Source organism: Octopus sinensis, linkage group LG4 (genome assembly GCF_006345805.1).
Source record: "Octopus sinensis linkage group LG4, ASM634580v1, whole genome shotgun sequence".
Classification (NCBI taxonomy): domain Eukaryota; kingdom Metazoa; phylum Mollusca; class Cephalopoda; order Octopoda; family Octopodidae; genus Octopus; species Octopus sinensis.
In genome coordinates, this window is record NC_043000.1 from 3,648,484 (window position 1) to 3,670,941 (window position 22,458).

A 22,458-nucleotide genomic window follows, 5' to 3' on the forward strand; every position below is an offset into this window, starting at 1 on the left:
GAACTCCAACTGACCCATGCAAGCATAGAAATAATATTAAAATAATAATGGTAATGGCATGGCCATGTGGTGAAAATAGATTTGGATAGCTGTGTGAAAAAGTTCCACACTCTAGCGATTGAGGGAACATGTGGAAGAGGTAGACCCAGGAAGACCTGGGATGAGGTGGTGAAGCATGACCTTCAAACGTTGGGCCTCACTGAGGCAATGAGTAGTGACCGGAACCTTTGGAAATATGCTGTGCTTGAGAAGACTCAGCAAGCCAAGTGAAACCATAACCTTGTGGTCTATCTCATGGGTATAACCAGCCCACTTATATAATGCGTACCTTTCCTTCATTGGATTCTAAACTCTGCTTGCAAAGACCTGTTGAGGCAAGGGAAATTGAAATTAAATTCGGCAACTAACAGCCATGCTAGTGGAGTGCTAAGAGTACCATCCAAGCGGGATCGTTGCCAGAGCAAAAAACACGATTCGAGTGTGATCATTACCTGCGTCGCCTTACTGGCACTTGTGCTGGAGGCAGGTGAAAAAACATTCAAGCGAGGTCGTTGCCAGTGCTGTTGGATTGGCTCCTGTGCAGGTGGCACATAAAAAAAACACCATTTGGGCATGGCCAATGCCAGTACTGCCTGACTGGCCCTCATGCTGGTGGCACGTAAAAGCACCCACTACACTCTCAGAGTGGTTGGCATTAGGAAGGGCATTCAGCTGTAGAAACTCTGCCAGATCAGATTGGAGCCTGGTGCAGCCATCTGGTTCGCCAGACCTCAGTCAAATCGTCCAACCCATGCTAGCATGGAAAGCGAACATTAAATGATGATGATGATACATATATATAAAGGCGGTACTCCAGCATGGCCGTAGTCAAATGACTGAAACAAGTAAAAGTGTAAAAGTGATATATATATATATATATATATATATATATATGTCATCCAGCAGTATGTAGGAGGGAACAATGTAAATGCTCTCTGATTGGCTCATACAGTTGTACATGAATTATCCAGAAATGTTTAGGTGCAGTAGTGATTCTTGCATTGACATGTCTGTCTGAGTTTCATGTAAAAAATGATGAGATTTAATAGGTCAAAACATTTCTCTGTTCAGTAATTCCACATATGTTCTTGATAATCATCTTTCATCATTGTACTATTCTTTGTAGTTATTTTTTAAAAACCAACATGACAGACATCAATCTTCAGATGACCCGACATTAATCAGAGGAAGGTGGTAGGTGTGGTGGTTGTGTATGTATATTCACAAACACAGAAGATAGATTGAGAGAGATGTGTGTATCTCAGTAATATATATATATTTAACCCGTTATAGCATGGAAAAACAGATATAAAATGAAAAAAGAAATTATACATACATACGTATATATATATATATAATATATATATATATATATAGAGAGAGAGAGAGAGAGAGAGAGAGAGAGACAGAGAGAGAGTGAGAGAGAAAGAAGGAAATATATTTGTGCGTGTGTATATATATATATAGGCGCAGGAGTGGCTGTGTGGTAAGTAGCTTGCTAACCAACCACATGGTTCTGGATTCAGTCCCACTGTGTGGCATCTTGGGCAAGTGTCTTCTGTTATAGCCCCGAGCCGACCAATGCCTTGTGAGTGGATTTGGTAGATGGAAACTGAAAGAAGCCTGTCGTATATATAAGTGTGTGTGTATATGTTTGTGTGTCTGTGTTTACGTCCCCGTCACTTAGCAGTTTGGCAAAAGAGACCGATAGAATAAGTACTGGGCTTACAAAGAATAAGTCCCGGGGTCGATTTGCTCGACTAAAGGCGGTGCTCCAGCATGGCCACAGTCAAATGACTGAAACAAGTAAAAGAGTAAGAGTAAAAGAGTATATATAGATACATATGCTTGTAAGTATGTGTCTGTGTACCCAAATCACCTCTGATCAAGAAGATCTATGATCAAAGTCATTGCAACTGTGATCATCTCATCTTTTAAGGATGGCTAAGATTATGATCTGATATGTTCTTCTCTTGCTAAGACAAAGGAGGCCCGTGTGTGTTTGTGTGTGCATTTTGAGAGTGTGTGTGTGTGTGTATACATGCGTGCATGCAAATGTATATGTAGATGCAAAGTAGATGTGATATCAATCTACCAGTACATGATGCATGAGTTTTGTGAAAACAGTAAAAAGAGGGTGGTTGTGGTGAGGTTATATATGGATTTAAGGCGGCGAGCTGGCAGAGACGTTAGCACACCGGGCGAAGTGCTTCGCGGTATTTCGCCCGTCGCTATGTTCTGAGTTCAAATTCCGCCGAGGTCGACTTTGCCTTTCATCCTTTCGGGGTCGATAAATTAAGTACCAGTTACGCACTGGGGCCGATGTAATCGACTTAACCACTCTGTCTGTCCTTGTTTGTCCCCTCTATGTTTAGCCCCTTGTGTGTAGTAAAGAAACATATATATGGATTTCATATATGATGTACTTTAGTTACTTTCATTCTGTCCCATACTTACAGAACTATAAGATAATTCCTGAATCTCACTTTAGTTCAGACAATTTAAAAGCAAGGTGTCCAATGGAAATTACAACAGCTATTTATAACATTTTACTAAGAATTAATTTATTTCTGAAACTGCATGAAACGAAATCAATAATTAATCCCATTAGAACAGCAAATGATAATGGACAGAGCATTTTAGTTTTTTTTTTTCTTTCTTTTATCTGTCTAGAAAAACTAGTTGAACATGTAAAAATACATATCAATATGACTCTGAATATTTTATTTAGTCATGGAAATTAGCAGTTAGTTCACATATCTATTATACATGTTGTAATATATGCATAGAAATCCTTTTTAAAGTCATGTCTAGATGAAATATCTATTGTCTAGTGTAGCACTGCACCAAATTGTGGAATTTCAAACTCTAACATGGGAGCTTGTTAAAAGAAAAGGTTAAAAGAAAAGTAGCCAAATTGTCTTCAAATCACAACTTAGCCTGTCAGGGGGAATGAAAAAAGGACACATTAGATAATATAGTTACAGATACATAAAAAGACAAGATCCTCAAAGTCAGAATATCTTTGATGAAAGGACTAGTGAATCATGGCTGATATAAAGTTAAAAACAAGAACAACTTAATATTCTGAAATTTTTTATTAAATGAGTGGTTAATGATTTTTCTTTTTTTTACAGGTTAAAAGAGGAAAAGGGTAATGTCCACAGTCTCTTTAAACCATCCTAAGTTGGGTAGATTGATGTTGAGTGTGTAGTTCAGTATTGACATCTTTAGGTTAATGTCTGCAGCAAAGATGATAAGTGAGAAGGAATTTCTAGATAATTGAAATTTTACCTCAGTAAAATGTTGTTGTTGTTGGGAATGGGAGAAGTTTCTCTCCCTCTCTGTACATGTATGCATGTTCCCCATCAAGCAGAACCATACTATACATGTCAGCAGTCACACAGAGGGCTTTGTAGAGAGTCAACAACTGACCATGGCTGATTCAGAGAAGAGAAGTTTATTTAAATGATGCAGATTTGGTAATGTTATATAATGTGCAATCGACATGAAAGATCACCAGAAGATTGGAAATGTTAGTAATCAGCAGCAGCCATGAGGATTTCAGTTGTATGCTTCCTATATATAGGAAGCATACAACTATCGCCATGATAGATTGGTAGCCACTACACACATTTTTTTTTTCTCTCCTTGTTTCTTTCTGTGTTCCTTTCTGTGGAAGAGCGAAGGCTCGAAACATAAAAGACTTTTTCAATTCCCGAATGTTATACTAATACATCTGTTTGTTTTGTACACCTCCTGTCTTCGTCTTTTGTTTTTTTCGTGAATTCTCCCCCTATATATATATATATATATATATATATAGGGAGAGTATAATTTTAAATTGTTTACTTAATATGTGTAACAGTTGTGTCTAAATACTAACAAAAGAGACTATGATGTCTAGTCTCTGTTGGAAGTTGTTTCAAAAGTCTCTGGTCATAGAAATAGTGCAAGTCTGGCATGAGGTGTCTAAGTTCTACATAGATGATGTAGAATGTTAAGGAGAACTACAATGATAGTATCATCTGCATTGGAATATACAAAATTAGAAGAAATGGGTCAATAATGTACCAAAGGAAGTTTGGCATATATTACTGACTCCAGGGTTGATAAAATGTGGTTCAGAGAGAATTCCATCAGCTCATGCTACAATGATACAGTCTGACAGGAAGCATCTGATATGAAAGACAGAACTTATCTTTGATATTCTTATTGCCAACACAGACGAAAACTTTGTCAAAGATAAGTGGATACAGAAATGTGTGTTACATAAACAAGTTGAGTAAAAAGACAGGTAAATTGAGTGATGTAAAGACAGGGGGAAGAGAGATTGAAGTTTTGGGCAAGAACAGGAGGTAGCTGTTTGAAGTCAACTAATTAGCTGACTTATTGAATTAAAGCTATTGAAGTTTACATGTGTGTCAATTTTGTGCCTATGGTGGTGTGAAATAAGAGAAAGTAAAATACAAAAGTCTAAGGAAAATAACAGTAATTTTCATTGGTAAAAACCAATTAATGCTCACAAAATAAAATAATTTTTGATGTAATGAGGTGGGAAGGAACATTAATGATTCTATCAAGGTCCTTTGTGTCTGAAACAGAATTTCTTCTAATTACAACACAGTTTTCTTCTATTATATGCACTTTAATCTTTTAACATTTTGGCTAAGAAACATCATACCCCTGATAAATAGGGACCTGAGGTTGGTACAAGAATAGTAAATCACCACATTTATCTAAGTGTTGAATCATTTTATAAAATTATGAATTAATAGAGTTAGTCATATTTGTTACTTATTTTTAACTACATATTGTTCAAAGCTAAAAGCAAAAGTAAAATTCACATTTATAGAGGGTCATAATGGTCATCTGTGAAATATTGTAATGTTTGTGATAGAATTTAATCACAGTACATTATGGTTAGTTGGTACATACCTTTAAGCCTATACTACATTGTGTATGTGCAGAGAGAAAGAAATAGGATGAGAGATTTATACTTATATGAAACATTATAAATGTTCTTTGGTCTATAAACACTCTCACTATGTACTAAAATCATATCATAATTTATTCTTGGAGATAATTGCACAGGTTATCAACGTTTTATGCTTTAGATAACTTAAAATATGTTCTTTTCTTTTAATATTCAGAATATATAGAGAACAACGGAAGCATGTCTGAATAGTTTCTCCTATTGCATCTATCACTAAAAAACATTAAAAAAAAAATCAATAATCTGTAAAAATCTTGACAGTAAATGGAATGATATGCTACAGTAAAGCAAATAGCCAAAGTAGTATTTTTTTCATCAACGATGGATAGTAATATCCATTGTAATTCATAGTAATTCTTCAACATAGTCAATCTGCAATAGCTCGATATGTTTATGAAGATAGTAGCTTCAGAGGAAAATTCAAATTGAGCTCATGTAATTCCTAAAATCTCTGAAGACCGAATCTCTTGGTAGATTATGTAAAATATTGTTTCTATTTCCAATTAGCTTCCTTGTGTTACCAAAATAATAATAATAATAATATAATAATAATAATTATAATAATAATAATAATATAATAATAATAATAATAATAATAATAATAAATGTTTCCAACTATTGTAAACAATCTTAATGAATTAGTATAAAAGGAAATGAGATTCTATTGTGATTACAGAGAAGACCTTTAACAACAAAATACCAAACAGTTTTCTATTTTTTCTGAAACAGGCAATATGGCACAAAGTTTTGCCAGAAATTTTAATAATTTTAATCCTTTTATAGCATCTCAGATTGCAGAAACAATTTCCACCAGACAGTTGACAAGAGATAATCAAATGAAAAAGATGTACTTTTGCTTGCAATACTTAGCATGTGTTACTTCAATTGTCTAATTGAATTTAGATAGAATCAGGAGAAAATGTTAAACATGAATAAATCTCTTTCAGGTTTGATATTGAAAGGAGAATTAGCTGAAGCAGTGACACAGCTAGAATATGATATAGTGATATACATTAACAATTCATCCGCAGATAGTGACAACAGCTGCAAATATAGTTCAGCATAAAGAGAGGGAAAAATCAATTTCTTGTTAAGTGAGCATTTTACATATCACAAAAGTTTCTAAAGAAATCAATGACATTAAAAATATTATATATCACACATTTCCTAATAAATCTAAAAATATATAAGATGGAATTCAAGGAACATATTTTATTTCAGTCAAAACAAATTATAAATATTTATCCTTGAATCACTTCAGAGTAGGTGTTCATAGCATTCACTACTTACTACTTTTGAAAACAGACTTTGTTGTGCTAAGTAAAAAAGTAAGAAAGCTTAAAAATTATTCCTGTGACACTTCACATCTGAGAGAAACATAGATAAGAAAGTGTAGTTTCTCTGAGGATAGGTGTGAAGAAATATGAAGTGAAGCCGAAATATTAGACAGGACAATAGTTGCTAACATCTACAGAAAAATCTATTCAAATGTAATATTTGCCAAAGAGAGAAAAATTGTCAGTTTATAACTGCAATAAGCACATGATTTTGCAAATTTCTTTATCCTAGCTAAATTATTAGGATGGGCTGAAAAGTTCATAGGCTGACTATGAAGGAGTGACGCTGGAGCTGTGAAATCTTGCATGCATTAATTTAAACTCTTTTTATTAATAACTTCATTATTTCTTTCCACATAAATTGATATCTGATTGTTCAAAGAAGACTTCAAAAGTAACTAGTAGCAACTTCTCTTGAAAATGCACAAAATTTGGTATTGTGCTGCTATCAAGCACCTGCAGAAAAAAAGGATTTAGACCCCAAGGACATTCATGTTGACATAGTTGCTACATTAAGGGATGATGCTCCAGCTCTATGAACAATGCAAAACTGAATTTAGAAGGGGAAAGGAGTGTCTTGAAGATGTCACGAGGTTTGGATGTCCTGCAACTGCCACCACCAATTAAAAAATTGATTATGTACACCACATGGTGTACATACTTACATGGTAATGGGGGACAGGCAACTGACTATAAATCAAATAGTTAATACTATTGGATGGAAGCACTCCGTCGGCTACGACGATGAGGGTTCCGGTTGATCCGAATCAATGGAACAGCCTGCTCGTGAAATTAACATGTAAGTGGCTGAGCACTCCACAGGCACGTGCACCCTTAACGTAGTTCTCGGGGATATTCAGCGTGACACAGAGAGTGACAAGGCCGGCCCTTTGAAATACAGGTACAACAGAAACAGGAAGTAAGAGTAAGAGAAAGTTGTGGTGAAAGAGTACAGCAGGGATCACCACCATCCCCTGCCGGAGCCTCGTGGAGCTTTAGGTGTTTTCGCTCAATAAACACTCACAATGCCCGGTCTGGGAATCGAAACTGCGATCCTATGACCGCGAGTCCGCTGCCCTAACCACTGGGCCATTGCGCCTCCACTGTTAATACTATTAGAATATCCCAAAAGGGAGATGAAGATATTTTGCACTATGAACTTGGCATGATGAAGGTTTCTGCTCAGTGGATGCAGGTCTTCTGACACCTGATCAAAAGTGCACCAGACTGATCACATCACAGGAAAATCTGACATTGTTTGAGGCAGATCCAGCTGGTTCCCTTGAACATTCCCTAAGCCAGGATCAGTACTGGGTTCATCACTATGAGCCAGAGACAAAGAGACAATCCATGCAGTAGAAACTACCCTCCTCACCTGCTCCAAAGAAAGCCAAGGTCGTTTCATCTGCAGGGAAGGTGATGGCTTCAATTTTGGGAGAAGCAAAAAAGCATTGCGTTTATTGACTATCTTCAAAAGGACTACACCATCAATGGAGAGTACTCTGCTGACTTGCTGAGGTAGTTACGAAGGGCTATCAAGACACCCGGGAAAATTGATGAAAGGGATCTTGTTTCATCAAAACAATATTCCAGCACACAGGTCCTTGGCTTCAGTAGCTGTTGTGTGTGACTGTGGCTCTGAACTGGTTGGTCAACCTCCTTATTCTCCTGATTTCACCCCATCTGACTATCATCTGTTCTCCAACATGAAAAATCACTTGGCTAGGAACCTGTATCACAGTGATTAGGATGTCATATCTGCTGTTGATGACTTTTTTGACCAACAGGATAAAAGCTTCTGCACCAATGGGATCCAAGTACTGCAACACCAATGGAAGAAGTGTGAGGATCACAAAGGGGGCTATGTTAGAAAATAAACAATGTGATCACATTTCATGAGAGCATCTTGGTCAGTCTATGAACTTTTTAGCTAACCCTCATATAATATTATCTTCACAGTTGTCATATATTAGCTTCTTCAGAAAATTAAATTCTGACAGGCTTGTGAATATTTCTAAAATCCCTCATTTAAATCATTAATGCAGCTACAAATCCTTAAAATTTCATAATAGTATAATAATGGTGATTTCTTAATGAATCACATGAAGAAGAGCAAATTTAGAATCTGTGAGTATTGCTAAGTAAGGGAATATGTTTCAACTAAGAAAGGAAACCAAATTGTGAATTATTTCAGCTGTAGATGTATCTCCATCCCAAATACTTTCTACAGAGCAAAAAGTAACAAAACTAGCACTGGATGATGCTCCAGTATAGCTAGAACCTAAATAGCTCGAGGCAAACTAAGAACCTAAATGTTGGTCTTGGAATGGAATATTTCATAGAACTACCTAAATGGAAGACTCTCCTTAATATTAGATTATTTTACTCTAATATTATATATTTTAGCCAATTTTTCATCAATAGAATTACATTTTTCTGGAACTTTGTTTGATCATATCTTCAAATTACACATTATTAACACATTAATTTGAACTAATCAAATAAGTTGTCAATGTAACAACTTATCTAATATATATATATATATATAACATTAATATACATAAAACAGAATGAAAATAATTTTATAGTGTTTAAAACACAAATATTTGCCACATAATATGGTAGGACAACTCTATGACACGTTTCACAAACTTAATGGCTCGTACATCAGATGGAAGCATATTCATCACATAACTTGATTAAGATAATGTGATGCTATTACTACTACTACCAAACAAACTGTGATCATAGGTGCAGGTCTGATGAATTTTATCAAAGTAAAACAACATTAATCTTAAATCTACAAAAGTAAATTGTTTCCCCAGGGTCTGCCAACTATATTTGGAGTTCCCCCACCTTTCGTTATAATTATTGGTCACAACAAGACTAAATATATTTTAAGTATATTAATATTTAGTAAACAGTAAATGTACTTTCAGAGAGTGAAATATTTCAAAAACATACTGTATGATATTTCTATTTAATTTTATATAATCAATTACTGTACTAACCCTACTACCTCCCTAGCTACCCACACCCACCACCAACACAACAACCATTACTATACTACTGCCACAACAATCACTACTACTATCACCACCACCACCACCACCACCAATATTACTATTATCCTCTGCCCCTTCTTGCCTATTTTATGTGATCTTATGATAAAAAGTAATTCATTATTAAGCTAGAATTTTGAAAGAATAGATTAAATTTCTACATATTAAATGTAAATTTTGACAATCGTAATACAACAGAAAACAATGCCATCTGGTGCTTATTCTCCCCTCTCTATATTCTATAAACCCAAAAGTTCATATCTACTTTATTTATACTTCATTTAAATCAACATAACCTTTATATAAGGTTATCAGAAATCTGGGTATGTAACATTATAGAAAGCAATATCTATAGAAAACTTTGAAATGGCAACTAAATGGTTTTTTTGTACGCAAAGTTTATAGTTATTGATCCAAAGAACTTCCAGAAAATTTTTCATGACATTTTTGAAGTTATATTACATGAGATGAATATATGTCACAACCCATAAAACTAGAAAGCATAACAAGCTCTGAAGTAGGTAGGTACCCCTGATAGACTACATACATTAAATTATCTCACAAGAAATCTTTAGAAATAGTGGTATCTTATGAGAGTTGTTTAAACTGTTGATAGATATCTAAAACAGATATTACAAAAAGGAGGCAATTCTCAAGAAATTTTTTAGCAAAAGAGTCATTTCTTGTTTTATTTTTCTTCTCTCTTTTCATATTTTGGTCCAGCTTAAAAATTTCTCATAAAAAGAAAATTAAGATTTATCTTTAAAAGGCATCACTTTAAAACAATGAATTATCATATTGTTTTATTTTATTTTCTGCAAGGTTTTTTTCCAAATGAAATCTTCGTTATAGTGAAATCCATATTTTATTGTGGGTCTAACTAAAGTATCACGTTATCTTCATCAAAGAAGGAAACTATGTAAAAATATTGATTTCTTATTTAGACATGATGACTGTATATCATAAACACAAAGAATGAAGTTCTATGAAATTTATGGGTTCCTAAGGGTATAAAGCAGCAGAAGTAATCTGATTTCAGTGTAAAATTGAAACTGTATCATTAACTCTAGTCACTGGTAACTGACTAATTGTTCTACATCATTATCCTTATGGCAATTACTAATTACTTTCTGTCTGTATCCCTATCTTTTGCTCTAACCTATCTCTTTTGTTTACTCTCTTTTTCAGCTGGGGCAGCCATGTATCTCCTCTGCAGCAAGACACTTATTCTGTAGCCTTCTGTTATACTTTAACCTCTCAACTGGCACAAAGCTACCCTACCCCCTCAATACTACTCTGCCTTCTTGTTGAATAGACTTTGTCTTGTAAATTACTTGGTAAGCCCATCAATGCTGGTGCCACATAAAAAGCACACCAGGCTGGTGTTAGAAAGGGCATCCAGCCATAGAGATTATGCCAAAGCAAACAATGGAGCCTGGCTTGGTTCTCTGGCTTGCCAACTCCTGTCAAACCATCCAACCATCCATGGAAAACAGATCTTAAATCATGATGGTAATGATGAAAGATGTATTAATGATTTACATAATCATATATAGTAAGAAACAAGAAAATATTTAAGGTCCTCACAAAAAAAAAAAAATTAATTTTCTCACCCACAAAATGATATATATTCAGTAACTTTAATATTTGTGTATATATCTTTAAACAGTTTTAACTGCCATGGTTAGCATGCTGCACAGACCATAACCCTAATCTCATGAATTCAAAATGTTGGGCTTTTCATCCAAGACAATATTAGTTTCAAATTTTGGCACAAGGCCAGTAACTTCAGGAGGAGACAAGTTGATTACATCAACCTCAGTACTTAACTGGTACTTATTTTATCAACCTTGAAGGGACGAAAGGTAAAAGTTGACCTCGACGGAACTGGAACTCAGAATGTAAAGCCAGACAAAATGCTGCTAAGCATTTTGCCTAGCATGCTAACAATTCTGCCAGCTCACCATCTTACTCCCAAACGATATTGATAACATTTCTAGTTAAATGGGCACTACTAGCATAATGTAGTGAGCCAAAAGAAATTTAAGTAACTAAATCTCATGTAGAGAGGATGAAAAAAGGGGGAAAAAAAACATAGCTTTATCTCTAATTCTGATCAAGAAAAGTAAGGGAAGCAATTCCTCTAGCTGACTTCATTAGAAATGACATCCTATCAGAAAAATATTTTAGTACATTCCTTAAAGCTGCATAAGCAAATATCCAAATATATAAAATTTATCTACACCAAACATATGAGACCACATTATATACTTATAATAAATAATTGTGGGAGGAAAAGATTTCAGTTCTGGATTTAAACTGGAGAAAATGCAAAACAACCTGTCATGATTAATTTTTGCCTATGTAAATATAAAGAAATAACAGTGTAATGTTACAAATTCATAGGGGTAGCATAAGTTGCTATGTGACCTCAAAAGTCAAGCTGAAACAAAGAACTGACAGCTATAGATTGTAACTTAGTAATTCAAAGACAGTATTAGTATTAAAATGTATCTGTGCTGCAGGTGAGGTCAATGCAAATTTCTAAATGTAAAAGATAAATCATTGTATAACATCTGTCATTGGACTAAATCTATGTTTGAAAATTTAAAAACAAAAACTAAATCTGTACCTGAATTAAAACAAAACATTATTCAGTCAAAAGCCAATATTTTGACCAATATTTTGACCAACAGAATAAAGTATGCATAAAGAATACTAAAAAAGCACTAATAAATAGTCCAGTCATTGCAGACTTTTATCTTTCCCTGACAATGACTAATCAGAATGGTGATAAGATAAAATATTGAAAGTTAGCTACCACTTGAACTGAAAATCTCAGAGGTCACTTCACTTGTTAGAAACAGAAGCCAAATTTAAAGCAGGATGTATAGGACAATGTAATCTCTGGTATGCAAAAAGATGGGATGGTCTAAGTTGGAACATCTTTGATTAATGATCTGCTTGATTAAGACTGACAACAACTAATAGCTAAAACTTTTGCATTGCAATTTGGCTACAATGTTATATTACATTAGGAGACATACTGTTGGATATGTGGTTTATAGTATTTAGTATTACCTCTGGCCTGTACACATGTCTGTGGCTTTTCAACAATTATCACATCTACACAAAGCTGTTTGGGGGGAGCTGGCTTTTCTAATGTCACCCCAACCCAAGACAACTCAATTCCCCCATCTCTTTTCCTTTCATCTTTCATATTATATCTGATCCCTCCCAAGGCCTACATTAACCCCTATATCCAATCTTTCCTCCTTAGAAAGTCAACTTTCAGGATTTCTCACCTGGCTTATGATTTCCCTGCAGGAATTGACTTGCAGTTATTCTAGAATAATATCAATCAAATTGGCTACAATTGTCTCAGAAGGCCCATGAAGGCCAAGGGTACAGCCCCTTTTCTCAGACCAATCCACTGAAAAAGATAAAAAAACTAGGAACTTCATCTCTAAATAAAAGACAGTAACATTTTTCTTTATCTGCTTAATAAACTGCTTAAATGTGTAAATATATTGTAAATAAGCATTCTATAGATAAAGTTAATAGTAAAAATAACCATTTTAATAACATATTTCAGAACTTTAGAATTTTCCAAAAATATCTAAAATTATGTAAAGAATCAGCATGACATTATCTGTTTGGTGGTAGTAATAATAAACTAACAGACTGATTGTAGCAGTAGCCACTTCTTACTTGCAAAGTCATTTTCATGTCCTGACTGAAGAAACTATCTTATGGAAGAAACAAGGTCCAAATACAGTGACAACCAAGCTTGCGGAATATGTGTGTGACACAAATATATCTGAAGACCCTGTATCACTGATGCAATAACAAGTTGTCAGTGTTCTATAATATTGTTATAAGCAGGAAATATAAAATAAAGGATTGGTGGTTTCATTTCCCAGATGAATGATTCTTGAATTAAAATTTGATCTTATTATTCTAAGATTCCTGGGATATTGTTTGTTTACAGCTGATAATGGATGCTTTCTTCAAACCATTTGTATTTCGAGTCTTATTTTTGAGATATTTTGTTCCATTGTGGAACCTTGCTTTCAAAGATCTATAAATAGAGAACTTATATTGTAAATTCCCAGATTGCTTTAAGGGAGATAGATTCTGTTACTGACTAATTTCTTCTTGCGAATTCGATTGCAGCTTCCTTCTATTTCTTTCTCTCTATTCTACTTGCATGTTTGTGTGTGTGTGTGTACATACATAAATACATATATGCATACATTACACAAAAAAAAACACATACATTATACACAGACAAACACACGTGTGTGTGTGTGCACGAGTGCACATGTACACACTCATACATGGAATGTACCATTTTTGCTTTAACTGCTTTCAGTTTTATCTCCATTAACTACAATTTCATTGTAATTCAGTTGAAATAGAAACACTTTATTTACTCTGCTAGGAATCCATATTATGAAATGTAAGTGAATTAATATTATGTATTACAGAGAAAATATTACATATTACTGATTAGATATTGCAGGATAGAGAGAAGATATTAAATGTTACATGAAGATATCAAATATTACATATATGGATTGGATTACGTATCACACAAGACATAGTATATATGACCAGAAAGATACAAGCAAGTGGATGGATATTCTTTCATTCACTTAGCTGAGGTGGGACAGAGCTCATAGTTTTTTTTTTTCAGGCCCCCAGAGATTCGTTGGAAGTAAAGGGCTGTAAAAATATTGATATCTTTAATATTTGATGTAAACTGTTCCAGGTTGATAGTTAAAAGTAAAACATCAGTATGGAAGGATTTCCTTAGAAAGAATAGCTTAACTCTTTAGCATTCAAACTAACTATATTAGGCCCAAATATTCTTCTCATTTTATGTTTAAACTGGCCAGGTCTAGCCTCTCATATCTACCCTACAATATCATTCTAAGAATAAACAGCCACATCATCAAAATCTTGAAGCTATGAGATATACAAGATCAATGCAAAACAATATAAATAGATAAGCATTGCATTTGACAGAGGAATCTGAATGCTAAAGGGTTAATATAGGATAGGATCAGTGGAGAGGTGAGATAGTGAGGGTCACTAGAAACGGATTATAAATACATTTGAATAGATATAGTTGAAATTTATATAGAACTAGCACTATGACCTGGCGTTGCTGGGTCATAATGCTAGTGCATGCATATACAGCTGCATGCGTGCGCACATACACACGAGTACTGTCCAAATCTCTGACCAATCACATACAGCTAGCTGGCATTCAATTGGTGTATCAAGTTTTGGGCATTTTGATAGGGTTTTGGATAGAAAATTCACAAAAAAGTCACTTATATTGATTTTTTAATGGCTTTGTGGGGTGACTGTGGAAATGTAAAGATGGATTGGATTACGTATCACACAAGACATAGTATATATGACCAGAAAGATACAAGCAAGTGGATGGATATTCTTTCATTCACTTAGCTGAGGTGGGACAGAGCTCATAGTTTTTTTTTTTCAGGCCCCCAGAGATTCGTTGGAAGTAAAGGGCTGTAAAAATATTGATATCTTTAATATTTGATGTAAACTGTATGTATGTGTATATGTATGTATGTATGTATGTATGTATGTAAGTATGTATGTTATATGTATGTATGTATATATGTATGTATGTATGCATGTATGTATGGTTGCATGTGCATGCATATGCATATGCATGCATCATGCATGCATGCATGCATGATGTATGTATGTATGTATGTATGTATGTATGTATGTATGTATGTATGTATTATGTATGTATGTATTGTGTTCTTGTAGAAATGAAAATTTGAGGTATTCCGGATTGCTAGACGATGTATCAAAGAGAAGTCTGTACAGATGAATAATGGTATGCTTTTACTCTGATTCTGAAAAGAAAGATGCATAGAAATGCTATGACAAAAGGCTATTAAATATAGAGAATGAATGAAAGGTAGGGATTCTCCCCTATGTGAACCCAACATAGGGACTAGCCATTCATGTTGACAGTAGTATGATAGATAAGGCAATTAAGAGTGAGGGCGCGTGGCTTAGTGGTTAGGGCATTCGGCTCATGATCGTAAGGTTGTGAGTTCGATTCCCGGCGACGCGTTGTGTCCTTGAGCAAGACACTTTATTTCACGTTGCTCCAGTCCACTCAGCTGGCAAAAATGAGTTGTACTTGTATTTCAAAGGGTCAGCCTTGTCACTCTCTGTGTCACGCTGATTATCCCCGAGAACTACGTTAAGGGTACACGTGTCTGTGGAATGCTCAGCCATTTGCACGTTAATTTCACGAGCAAGCTGTTCCGTTGATCGTATCAGCTGGGACCCTCGTCGTCGTAACCGGCGGAGTCTTTAAATGTATGTATGTATGTATGTATCACCCTGCTTATGTCCCATACCTAAGAAAGAATAATACTGTCATTCTGCATCATTTGCTCTCACTTTCAACATTTCTAAAGGATATTTTTTTTTTTTTTATTTAATTTTATTTAATCTAGTTTCAGCTCACGAGCTGTGGCCATGCTGGGGCACCGCCATAATGATAATAATAATAATGATAATAATAATAATCCTTTCTACTATAGGGACAAGGCCTGAAATTTTGGGGGAGGGGACTAGTCAGCTTTATCGACCCCAGTGTTTTCACTGGTATTTAATTTATCGACCCTGAAAGGATGAAAGGCAAAGTTGACCTCGGTGGAATTTGAACTCAGAACGTGGCGACAGATGAAATACCGCTAGATTATAAACATCCTTCATCACTTTAAAATCTTCTTCCCTTCTCAGTAGTCACCTCACTACTATGGTTTCAACAGAGCTAGGTCCACTGGAGACTGGCACGTAAAAAGCACCCACTACACTCGCGGAGTGGTTGGCGTTAGGAAGGGCATCCAGCTGTAGAAACACTGCCAGATCAGACTGGAGCCTGGAGCAGCCCCTGGCTCCCCAGACCCCGGTCGAACCGTCCAACCCATGCTAGCGCGGAAAACGGACGTTAAACGATGATGATGAGGATGATGATGATGATGATGATGATTACACATTAGTGGCCTCTTGCTCTTGAAATCTTGAAATTTGTAAAATTCATTTTGTTGTTTGTTTTTTTTTAACATTAACAAATATTTCAACATTTTCTAGAATGAGAAATTTTTAGTAGAGTTATATATTTATGACCTCTACCCTTCCAGGTCAGAAGTCCTTATTCAGATCACTTCATGTTGCTTGGGCACTGTCCAACACATGATTGATTCCAGTATAGCTTAGGGGTCACTTACCTCACTTTCATCTCTGCATTGCTTAATACACAACACTTCTCATGCACTTAGACCTCATTCTAGGCAAGAGAGACATTAAAAGAACTTTATATAGTGACATTGTAACTTTGTATCTAAAAATGTACCCCCATACACACATACACACACACATACACACTACAAACCACCTATTTCTCAATAAATATTAGCCTTTGCAACTGCGGATGACCTTTCATGGTGACCACACATAATATCTATAACAGTTTAAATTGCATCTCAAACACTAGATTTTCTTTTCACAGTTCTCAAAAAGTATTTCATACCCTAACAGCTGTTTGCCATACATAAGCACAAACTTCCATTCTATATCACATCTATGAAGGTGTTCCCAAGCATATACTCATATTTCCTAAAATGGTCATCTATTTGACAAACAAATTTTTAATTACCAACACACTATAGCCACATCCCACCACCCACTGCTTCTTTTATCACAAATGCAATGATTTCTACTGATTTCTACTCTATAAAATTTGTTGATTCTATCTCACCTCCATGAAAATCTGGTTTTACTTACCCATATCTCTTTACTGTGTTAAACATTCTAGACCATGATCTAGATATTTTGCTCAATACTTCTTTCTTGAAAGGCGATCTCACTTGAAATCCCTCTCTACTTGTGTTTTATGTCCATAGCCATCGATTGTCTAATGTATAAATAAAACCTTCATTAACCTACGTCTCAGTTACAAAGGGCCTGCAAAGACTATAGGTTCTTCAAATATAACTGTCCAGACTGACAGATGCTATAATCCATCAGTTTATATATTCTGTATATATATTGTATACAACTGTGTACAGGGGAGATATACAGATTCAGCTCTGGTCACTCAGATTATAACCTTATTTTTAATTCACTTCTTTACAATGGGTGTTGAAAGTGTTTTCTGCTCACCACAGTCAGTGTGAGTATATCACATTTGTCACCTTACAAGTGTATATCTGGTTTGTTAACCCACAATAGTACATCAGATCCCAATCATCTCAATAAGAGTACTTCAGGTCTCAGTCACTTTATAAGAGTACATCAAAACAATGAGGGAGCCTTTATGTAGTCATGTAACCTGTGAGAAATTACATCCTGTTTCTCTAAAATCACACTAATTTCTTAAAAACAGACATACATGTCACATAACATAATTCATCATCATCATCATCGTGTAACATCCACTTTCCATGCTAGCATGGGTTGGATGATTTGACTGAGGACTGGCGAACCAGATGGCTGCACCAGGCTCCAATCTGATCTGGCAGAGTTTCTACAGCTTGATGCCCTTCCTAATGCCAACCATTCCAAGAGTGCAGTGGGTGCTTCTATGTGCCACCGGCATGAGGGCCAGTCAGGCGGTACTGGCAACGGCCTCGCTCAAATGGTGCTTTTTTATGTGCCACCTGCACAGGAGCCAGTCCAGTGGCACTGACAATGACCTCGTTCGAATGTTTTTTCACATGCCACCTGCACAAGTGCCAGTAACGCGACGCTGGTAACGATGACGCTCGAATGGTGCTTTTTATGTGCCACCGACATGGAAGCCAGTCAGCTGCTCTGGATGAGATGAATAAGTTGTAGATGAATAAGATAGAAATGCATAGATCTGCTGGATCATGTCAGAGATGGGAATAATCAACAACATATGGGCTCAGTTAACCCACAGGATTACAACAAAATTCGATCGTGTCAAGGAGACCTACATCAGATTTCAATCATCTTATGAGAATAAATCAGAATAAAGGAAAGCCTCCAGATAGTCATTCAACTAGTTAAAAATAGTAGATCATACCTTGCCCTCTTAAAAAAAAATGAAAGGAATATATTACTCTCTTTTACTTGTTTCAGTCATTTGACTGTGGCCATGCTGGAGCACCGCCTTTTAGTCGAGCAAATCGACCCCAGGACTTATTCTTTGTAAGCCCAGTACTTATTCTATCGATCTCTTTTGCCAAACCACTAAGTGACGGGGACATAAACACACCAGCATCAGTTGTCAAGTGATGTTGGCGGTGGGACAAACACAGACACACAAACACACGCACATGTATATACATATACATACACACGACAGGCTTCTTTCAGTTTCTGTCTACTAAAAACACTCACAACGCTTTAGTCGGCCCAAGGCTATAGTAGAAGACACTTGCCCAAGATGCCACGCAGTAGGATTGAACCCAGAACCATGTGGTTGGTAAGCAAGCTACTTACCACACAGCCACTCCTGCACATATTAGATATTAGATAACATAATTTTAGATGCACCATTTGAAATAAAGATGGAAAGATCATGATTGGTTGCTTTTGAACATAAATCTCCTGGTTCAGAGCCCACCTGGGGCTAAACAACAACTATGATATCAAGTTTCAGTTACCATCATGCCTCAATCTCCACTTCTCACTCTCTTACATTTCTATACATATGATCTCCTACAACTGCCTCTTCATTTTCTACATCCAAAAACTTTAACATACCATAACTAGAACTATAAAACTGTATACAGCTATGGTACAACCACACTTGGAATTCGCATCATCAGTTTGGAACCCCTATCTTGCTCAGAACATTGACCTCCTGGAATCTGTCCAGAGACGTGCAACCAAATGCATACCCTCCATCAGACACCTACCATATTCTGAGCGCCTTGTTTCCCTGGGCATGGATTCACTGAAGCTCCGGCGTCTGGCGACGGACTTAGTAAACACCCACAAAGTTATCAACCACCTCACCAACAACAACACTGAACACCTTTTTGATCTCCATGTGTCTAACACACGTGGACATGCCTACAAAGTCAGAAACCAACACAGCTCCCATGACCTTCGGAAACATTTTTTCACGCTCAGAGTTGCTGAAGCATGGAATAAACTGCCTGCGTCAGTTGTTGACTGCCATGACACTGCATCCTTTAAGGCCCTCATGCTTTCCGAAATCCGCCGAAACTACACCTGATTATATATACACTTTAGATGAGTTGTAGTGCACCTGAGCACTGTACACAATTATTATTATTATTATTATTATAGAAACTTATTAAACAAAACAGTTATATCAGAAAAAGACTGACCACAGACATTTTTTTTTTTTGGTCTGGACATTGTAATAACTATAATGACCTCTAAAAGGTTATAATATTTTTTTTATAAGACAAGTGAACATGAAATTGTCTTGTTATATATTGATCATAAACAGCTGTAGTATCTACACTGACCAAAAATTGATCAAAACTTCTATCTAGGGCAACTAGAAATCGGCCATAGCAACTTATAGTACTTAGAGAAACCAGAAAAAAATTGACCACTTTGTATTCCGAGTGATTAGAAGCTGACCATAAACAGCTGTAGTATTGAGATTGACCAGATATTAACTTAATTTTTCTGACAAAGTTAACCAGTTCTACAGAAATACACTATGTCAGGCTGCGGCTGTATAATTGACAATCGTAATGGTTTTAAGTTATATAAAATATATACTCAGGATCAGCGAACAACCTTTCCATACTGTGATGTGACACAAGGAGCCAAATCAACAATTACTGCTGAGTGAAAACTGTTATCTTCCACCCACATATATATTTACAATAATATACAAAGAAAAGAAAGAAAGAGGAGAGAAAGAGAGAGAGAGAGAGAGAGAGAGAGAGAGAGAGAGAACGAGAAAGAGAAAGAGAGAAGGAATGAAAGAAAGAAAGAAAGAAAGAGAGAGAGAAAGAAGTGGAGAAAGAAAGAAAGAAAGAAACAGAGAGAAAGAAAGAAAGAAAGATAGAGAGAAAGAAAGAAAGAAAGAGAGAGAGAGAGAAAGAAAGAAAGAGAGAGAGAGAAAGAAAGAGAGAAAGAAAGAAAGAAAGAAAGAAAGAAAGAAAGAGAGAAAGAAAGAAAGAGAGAAAGAAAGAAAGAGAGAGAGAGAGAAAGAAAGAGAGAAAGGGAAGGATGAAAGAGAGAAAGAAAGAGAGAATGAAAAAAGAAAGAGAGAATGAAAGAAAGAGAGAAAGAAAGAAAGAAAGAAAGAAAGAAAGAGAGGGAAAGAGAAAAAAACGGAGAAAGAAAGAAAGAAAGAAAGAAAGAGAGAAGGAAACTGATAGACAGACAGACAGAAGTAATGCTAGCAATATTTGACAGAGGTGAAATGTGTTCAGTGACGCAAGTACAAAACATCACTGAGATAGGATTCAATAGAAGTGTTGATTAAATGTAATTTTACTGTATATTTGAAAGAAGAATATTTCAGTTTGCTGGAACATCAATAACATTTTTTTGTTTATTCTTTTTACACAACATAAATGTATATAATGCAATCTGTTATCTGCATTTCTCTCTAGGTAAATATATTGTATGAAATTTATTGTTTTTCAAATCAAGATGTTATAAATTAACATAGGAATGGTCTGATCAATAGGTTAATGCAGTCAGGAAAGGTGAATAACTATTTCTTATGAAAGCTAGTAACATAGTTTCTCTGCCAAAATTGTAGAAAAAGCAATATATACAGTCCAATTCAAAATAGTATGAGACAAACAGATATAAAAACAGTTTAGCAATAATAATGATAATAATAATAATCCTTTCAATTATAGGCACATGGCCTGAAATTTGGGGAGGGGGATAGTCAAATACATCAACCCCAGTATTCAACTGGTACTTAATTTATCAACCCCAAAGGATGAAATGTGAAGTCGACCTTGGTAGAATTAGAACTCCGAACGTAATGACAGATGAAATACCTATTTTTTTATTACCCACAAGGGGCTAAACACAGAGAGGACAAACAAGGACAGACATAGGTATTAAGTCGATTATATCGACCCCAGTGCGTAACTAGTACTTATTTTAATCAACCCCGACAGGATGAAAGGCAAAGTCGACCTCGGCGGAATTTGAACTCAGAATGTAGCAGCAGATGAAATACCGCTAAGCATTTCGCCCGGCGTACTAACAATTCTGCCAGCTCATTGCCTTCCTCCTACTACTACCACTACTACTACTACTACTACTACTACTACTACTACTACTAATAATAATAATAATATAATAATAATAATAATAATAATAATAATAATATTAATAATAATGATAATGATGATGATGGACTCTCTTAATAAAGACGACATATGAATGTTCAGATTTTGCCGAAATGACCTACACAAATGATTTGTTTATAGTGATCCAATCTATATGCCGCACATTTGCTAACTCTCTCCGTCAAATCAATGTTGCCTGAACAGGTGCACAGTGTACCACGTGTCAGGTGTCGAAGTCATCACAGAGCAACATGAGATGAAGTGTTTTGCTCAAGAACACAACACATCACTTTGTCTAGGAATTAAAACCACGATCTCGCAATTGTCAGTGCAACACCCTAACTACTAGGCCGTCAAATCTTCTCAGTTTGACATTAGTAAACAAAAATACTCTTTTACTCTTTTACTCTTTTACTTGTTTCAGTCATTTGACTGCAGCCATGCTGGAGCACCGCCTTTAGTCGAGCAAATCGACCCCGGGACTTATTCTTTGTAAGCCCAGTACTTATTCTATCGGTCTCTTTTGCCGAACCGCTAAGTGACGGGGACGTAAACACACCAGCATCGGTTGTCAAGCGATGATAGGGGGACAAACACAGACACACAAACATATACACACACACTTATATATATATATACATATATACGACAGGGTTCTTTCAGTTTCCGTCTACCAAATCCAC

General features: G+C 35.6%; 1 protein-coding gene across 7 annotated transcripts in view; it reads right to left on the minus strand.

Annotated features, from left to right (window-relative positions):
* The window catches only part of LOC115210949 (AP-1 complex-associated regulatory protein-like), a 295,023-nt gene that overhangs the window by 171,448 nt on the left and 101,117 nt on the right, over positions 1-22,458 (minus strand). The gene's annotated exons all lie outside the window — the stretch shown is intronic.